The sequence below is a fragment of the Lepidothrix coronata genome, unplaced genomic scaffold (assembly GCF_001604755.1).
Source record: "Lepidothrix coronata isolate B3197 unplaced genomic scaffold, Lepidothrix_coronata-1.0 Scaffold2, whole genome shotgun sequence".
Classification (NCBI taxonomy): domain Eukaryota; kingdom Metazoa; phylum Chordata; class Aves; order Passeriformes; family Pipridae; genus Lepidothrix; species Lepidothrix coronata.
Genome location: NW_016690182.1, coordinates 12,162,542 through 12,169,700, shown reverse-complemented (window position 1 = coordinate 12,169,700; position 7,159 = coordinate 12,162,542).

Sequence of the window (7,159 nt, the reverse complement as noted above, 5' to 3'; positions counted from 1 at the left end):
GGACACTGCAATGGCCACCCAGCACTTCAGTGACATCACAGCGACAGTGGGGCAACAGTCCTGTGACATCACGGAACCAGCCGTTCAAGGTTCCCCACGCTGCAATGGTTTTGGGTGGCTTCTTGACCCCTGGAATGTTGAATCTTACTCTCCTGTTGGAGCCTGACCTCCCTTTCTTGCAGTGACTTGTCAGCTTACCTCCCGATGTAAAGCTCACCTTTCTGCCTAAAACTCATCTGGAAATCAACTCTGCTCTTCCATGGAATAATGATTGAGGCTTAGCTTGTTTTCCTGGTGATTCTTTGAAGCGATACAGAAACCAGGGTGTCAGAAAACAGACTGAGAGGGTCAAAGGCTTGGATAAATTCCTGGACATCTTTTGAGGGAGGGTGGCATTTGAAAAGTGATCCACCCGCTGAAAGCCCCGGCTCTACACTGAAACTATATTGAGGACAAGTTGTTTTAAGGTTTTCTGTGGGAAAGGAATCTCACTTGTACAGGCTGACTGTCAAGAAAGGGGACAACATGGTGCTGCAAACACTCATGGATCACCCGGCTGTTGTAGGATGGTTTCCTTTCAACTGCCATCTCTGGGAGTTGGCTACCAGTGTCTGTCCTCGGTGCTTTAAAATAACAAGTATCTAGTGCTTGGGAGCAGGAGCTGCCACAGGCACTCTGAACAGCATCAGGACTCTGCATTTTAATTCTCACAGTCTTCGAGGCCCGACTCCTGACTTGTTTGGTCAGGACTGGACTCTTGATTTTTTGACTCTCGGAAGTAGATGCTCCCAGGAGTGCTGGGAACAATAGAACTTTTTAAATAGTTTTAGTTATTGGTTTTAATTAACCTTTTAATTGGTTGTTTTAACTAATCGTAAGTGGTGTCTTAAGCCTAAAATCACTTCTAGCTAGCCTTCAGCAGAATTGAACAGAAGCTGCCATTGTGAGAACACAGCTTGGGAAAAGTACTACAACTCCAAGTTTTGTTAGGCTAACCTCACTGGGCTTCAGTGAACAAAGCCTAGGAGAGAAGGATGTACTGTTGAAGTTGCCCATCTGGAATACAGAATTTATGGACCACAAGGACGTTTTCCAGAAGCCAGAGGATAAAGAAGGCCGTAACAAAGACTCGGTCGATGTGTTGGAAAGGCCCTACCAGAAGAAAAAGATACTAAAAAGACTAAAACTGTGGACTAATTAGCATGGAAAGTGGGAAATCCATAACAAATAGAAGATGGAATATTAGTTAATGAAAGAGCACTGTGTAATTAGAACCAAAAAACATTAATTGCTTTGTTTGTTAAAGATGGAAAGATAGGCAAAAAAGTTTTGAATCTGTGTCTGTGAGGAGCCTGCTGGCCAGTCACCCACAGCCCACAGTGCTGTGAATAAAGTAACGCCTTGCTTTTTAACATTAGCAATGCAGGGTTTGAGGGTTCTGTTATCCCGAGGATTTCAGAGGTATTTGACAACAGTAGCTGACTCCAGAAGACTGAGATTCCTCCCCAGCAGCCCTCACAGCAAAGCCCTCGCTGTACCAAGCTGGGCTTCTCCCCTTTTGCCGTGGAGAGGCTTGGAGGGCATTCAGAACAGCTGTGATTGCCTGACATGGACAGCATTTGTTGTGAATCCCTCAGGGACACGTCCGTGTTCCACACGTGGCAGGGAGCCCTTGGAGCAGCTGTCAGAGTGGGGGTGCCCCCGTGGGTGCTTCCTGCCCATTCTCCCCCCTTTGGCCACTTCTCCCACAGCCACTCAAGTCAGACTTTCTCCCAAGAAAGTTCTCTGCCCAGCACTGAGCTCCTGGTGCACCTGCAAAAACCAAATTCCCTTAGGCTTGTGGGAAACCTACAGGGTCGGAACCCTCAGTGGACATGGAGCTCTTAAATCCTTCTCCTATCCAACTTCTGTGTGCGTGTAGGATTTTCTGGGGCCNCCCGGGGTGCAGCAATAACGGCTCTGGGCTGAGGCAAAAACAGCTCTAGAGTGAGGTGAGGAGGCCCCCCGGGGTGCAGCAATAACGGCTCTGGGCTGAGGCAAAAGCTCCTCCAGACCAAGGTGAAAACACTTCCAGTAGGAGGTGCAAAAGGCTTCAGGCTTCAGCAAAAATGGCTCCAGGCTGAGGTGGGGTGGCCCCTAGGCTTTGGCAAAAATGGTTGTGGGCTGAGGGGAAGAGGACTGCAGGCTGAGGGGAAAATGGCTATGGGCTGAGGCGAAAACTGCTACAGGCTGAGGCAGAAACAGCTCCAGGCTGTGGGCAAAGGCGAAAACAGCTGCAGCTGAAGCCATAGGCCGCAAGGGTTGAGGTCAAAATGGCTCTGAGCTGAGGCAAAATCTCCTCCAAGCTGAGCTGAAAACACCTTTCATCATCATGGCTAGGCTTCACAAAGGAAGATTTGAGAAGGATTCTATCCCTGCTTGCTACAAGCGCGCTGATGGCTAAAAAGGCCAATGCGAGATAGACAAGTCCGGTTGCAAAAGGCACAGTGGAATGTCTCCTTAGGCGGTATTGGCAAGACGCTGTTCTTTCTGCTTTACCTTTTCTCCTCAAGAATGATTCTGTGTGTGTTCTCAAAAGAAACAGCAGCATTATGTATAGTGTGTCTCCATGTCTCCCGATTGGAGGCCAGAGTAGACCATCTGAGCAAATGCAACGTGTATCTGTAAATGTGGCTGAATTTTCTCAAACAACTAAACCTCAAACGAATAGTTTAATCTCAAGGCTCCATCTTGTGGCAAGGTAAAGCAAAGACACTGATTGGGAAATTAATGTTTGTTCTTTCTAATATTTGTTCTTCCTTAATATTTGTTCTTCCTTAATTTCCCCCAGTTCTTCTGTAATAACCTCATGGTTCTGCTCACTCAGGTACAGTATAAGTTTGATTTAACACCCTTGAAAGCTTAGAGCAGCATTCAGAGCTGTAGTACCTATGAAATAACTTGAGTATCCCGATTTTCTGAGTGTTTGTGTCTAATATCACTGTCCTTGTGTGTGTTTGTATGAAAATCTCTTGCAAAAAGGTAGGATTTGGCATCAGTTTTGGAATTATTACTGAGTCCTTCATTTAGAATTGTACTAATGGTGCAAAACAGAGAGAAGTTTGTATTATTGCTATGAGTGACTTTTGATTTGTCAGCAGAAACTGTGATTAAAAGATGGTTTACGAGGGGAAGGTGTAACCTGATTTTTGATCAGTTAGAAGAAATTCTGATTAAAAAGATCATAGAATCATGGAATCATAAAGGTTGGAAGAGCCCTCCAAACCAAGTCCAACCTGTTCCAAACCCCACCTTGTCCCCCAGCCCAGAGCACTGAGTGCCACATCCAGTCCTTCCTTGGACACCTCCAGGGATGGGGAATCCACCACTTCCCTGGGCAGCCCCTTCCAATGTCTGACCACCCTTTCCAGGAAGAAATTCCTCCTGATGTCCAACCTGACCCTCCTCTGGCACAGCTTGAGGCCGTTTCCTCTCATCCTGTCCCTTGTTCCCTGGGAGCAGAGCTCGAATGCCCCCGGCTCCCCCCTCCTGTCAGGGAGTTGCAGAGCCAGAAGGCCCCCCCTGAGCCTCCTTTTCTCCAGGCTGAGCCCCACCAGCTCCCTCAGCCACTCCTGCTGCTCCAGCCCCTTCCCTGGACATGCTCCAGCCCCTCAATGTATTTACCTAAAAACACCATACTCAGCTCTGTGCCCTGTCCCACAGTGGGACAAGCAGTCCTGCCTTGGCCAGATAAAGCCTTGGATTTCCCTTGGCATTCCCTCGGGGTGAAAGGAGAATGGCTGCTCCTTACCTGCTTCCTCCAGCTCCCCCCTGGCGAGCTTCCAGCAGGATGTCCTGGGTGGGAGAGACAGCACCCACGGGTGCTCCCTGCCTGTTGTCCACCCCAGCCTGCCATGGAGCCCTGGGAGCTCCGGGATGTGCGCCCGTGAGGTGAAGGAGCAGCTCCTGGATTGGGCCGTTCCAGCTGCTGGTTTTGTCCCGGTAAATTTTTTACAAGGGACAGGACAAGGGAGAATGGCTTCCCATTGCCAGAGAGCATGGTTAGATGGGATATTGGGAAAGAATTGCTGGCTGTAAGGATGGGGAGGCCCTGGCACTGGTTGCCCAGAGAAGCTGTGGCTGCCCCATCCCTGGAAGTGTCCAAGGCCAGGTTGGACAGGGTTTGGAGCAACCTGGGACAGTGGAAGGTGTCCCTGCCCATGGCAGAGGGTGGGAGTAGATGATCTTTAAGTTCCCTTCCAATGCAAACCATCCTGATATTCTATGATTCCATGAAAATTATTGTTTCTCTTTCATGATTCAGGGAGGAAGGCATCGTCTCCCAAACAATTTCTTAGGTCCTCATGTTGGATATCTCACTGATAACAGCTTCTGGCGTGATTGTGAGCTGAGCACCCTCCTGTCTTTCTGTGCCTATCCAAAAATTTATCAGTGAATGCTCAGGCAGCTCCTGCCTTTGCTAAACACATGGAGAACCACTGCAGTCCAAGGGGGGTAGTTGTAGTGATTCAGAAGCGTTTACAAACTGGAACATCATTCTGCTCCATGCTTTTTATTTTTTCTTCTTCCAGCTCCAATGTCAGGTCCCTAATGAATGCAGCATGGGGTGGTATTGGGTTTAAAGCAGTGTTTTCCTGTTGCTGCTCCTTACATATCGGTCACACCCTTAATGATCTTCATAGGAAATATTTACTTTGAGGAGTTTGCTCCTCAGTACTGATCACTAAGCCAAGTGGTCAAAACCAGGCAAGGCATGGCTTGCTCTCCTATGACTTCGGTTTTTCCTGGAAAGAAACTGGAACAACAAAAACCCAACAAAATCTTACTTCCCAAATTAATGCAAATCAGCTTGAAAATCATCTTGTCCCAATAAATGAACACTCCTTTCTTTCTCAGGCAGGCCAATGTTAGCTTTTAAGGGAATAGAAACTCAAGGAAGAATAAACACTGGGGAAAAGGGAGGTCTGGGAAAAGGTGGGTTCCCAGCCCTGAAAATATATGGTCTATTGCTTCAAAACGTTTAAAGGTGCTTAATTACCTTTTAAACTCCCAACATTTAGTTCAGATGCTGATGTTTCTTTGCTCTCATGGTATCTGGTCCGATCAGACGTAGAACCGTAGAATCCTTTAGGTTGGAAAAGACTTTTAAGATCATCCAGTGCAACCATTAACCCAGATCCACCACCATGTTCCCCACTAACCTATGTCCTCAAGTGCCACATCCATCTGTTTTTTGAATACTTCCAGAGATGGACAACCTTTTCCATGAAGAAATTTTTCCTAATATCTAATCTGAACCTCCTCTGGTGCAACTTGAGGCCATTTTACATGGGTGAATCCCACCTTCAGCTGGTCCAGATGATGCTGGGGAGGCTCAGAGAAGGCTCAGAGGAAGCCATAGAAGCAACCATAGTGCAAGGGCAGCTGTTGCCTGTCCTGGGAGGTGATTATTTGGGATTCCTCTTGGACTCATTGGCCGTTCCCCTCCAGCCTCGTGGGAAAACTCATTGCGTGAGGCACGACCAGGCTCTAAATGGCACTTCCCAGTTACAACCAAGCATTTATTTATAAATACAATGAAACCAGGCAGTTAAACAGGTGACAGGTGCTGAGGTGGTTCCCAGCAGGGCCCTCCCAGGGAGATGCAGTGGAGCACAGAGAACTTTGCTCCTGCTGTTTCCAAACACATCAGCTCACCTGAGACTGATAGACCTCCAGCTCCACTGCTGAGTAATGAGATGAGGAATGTGTTCAAGCTGTTGGGTAAACCACTGCTGTCTGTAAGAGATTCCCATCCTGTGCCTTCCTGGGCAGGACAAGTCTTATGGGCTCATCTGATGCTCACTGGGAATGGGCTGCTCTTCCTCTTCATCTGCTGAGCTGGGATTTTTAGAAGTGGGGTTGAGTTTCTTTCATGTGTGTTTTCCTGTTTAATTTGTTACTGATTAAGTATTCATCAGTCCCATGTTACCTGGAATTTTATATGTGTTTTCCCTGTTTACTGATCCTTGAATTCCTGTGATTCCATGTACCATGTTCTGTTTGTCTCTGGGTTATGCTGCACCGATGGAGGCTCCAGGGATGTTCTGACATGTACCAACAACTCATGGGCCTACCCCACCTCTCTGGCCCTGGGACCAACTCCCAAAGTACTCTGATGCTGAGAACAGGCAGAGTTTATCTAAAGGGATGTCTTTCCTTTTGGGGGAAAACCACCACTCTGACCTTGCTCAAGTTGTCTTCTGCCACTGTCAGTGTCCCCTTCTTGATGTTACAGCACCACCAAATTGTAGTGAGCCTCCAGCCAGTGCCTGGGAGCTGCTGAAATCCCTGGATTACTGCCATGCCTGTCTTTATTTTGAAGAACCGCTCTAGTGGTCCTTCCTAGGAGAAAACTTCCTGTTAAGGTGGGCTTTCAGTGGGTGGCCTCTGCAATAAATCTCTGATATGGGTACAAGGATCACTTTGGAGGCTGAAGCTTGAGAAGCAGCTTGAGGAAATCCCAACCACCTTCTGGCTCAGCAGCATGATGATCACTGACCAGGATAACCAACAGCTCTGCTTTATTGGCAATCCCACTCTCATGTTCCTGTGCTCATGTTTCTCATGGTTCCTGTTCCATACAGATTTGGGAGTGCCTGGAATGCTGTTTTCACCTCCTGCAGTTTCCTTGCCAGAGCTGGAACCACTGTGGGGAACATGCTTGTCCCTGGGCTGGTCTGTCTCCACAGTCCTGCCTCTTGTCCATCTCAAATCCTCAGTCTCTGCAATCTCAAAGTTGGCAGAGTGTTGTTATTCCCTCTTTCTCTGGTATCCCCATGGGCAGCCATAGCAGGGTCCAGGTGTGTGGGTGCAGTAGTGCTGTACCATGTGCAGCACCCTCAGGTGGGTGCTGAGGGTGCAGTGTGAGCACCCACCTCTGGGTCTGTGTCCCGGTGATCCCTGACCAGCCTCTCCCAACCTTTTCAGCCCTAAACTCATCTTTCACTGAGTTTTCTCCCTGTTGCCTTCATCTGCTGCTCCCTAAGTGCAAATATCTGCTATTTCTCCATGACTGAATCCCAGAATTACTGAGGTTGGAAAAGCCCTCCAAGATCATGCAGTCCACCCTGTGCCCAATCCCCACCTTGTCCCCCAGCCCAGAGCACTGAGTGCCACG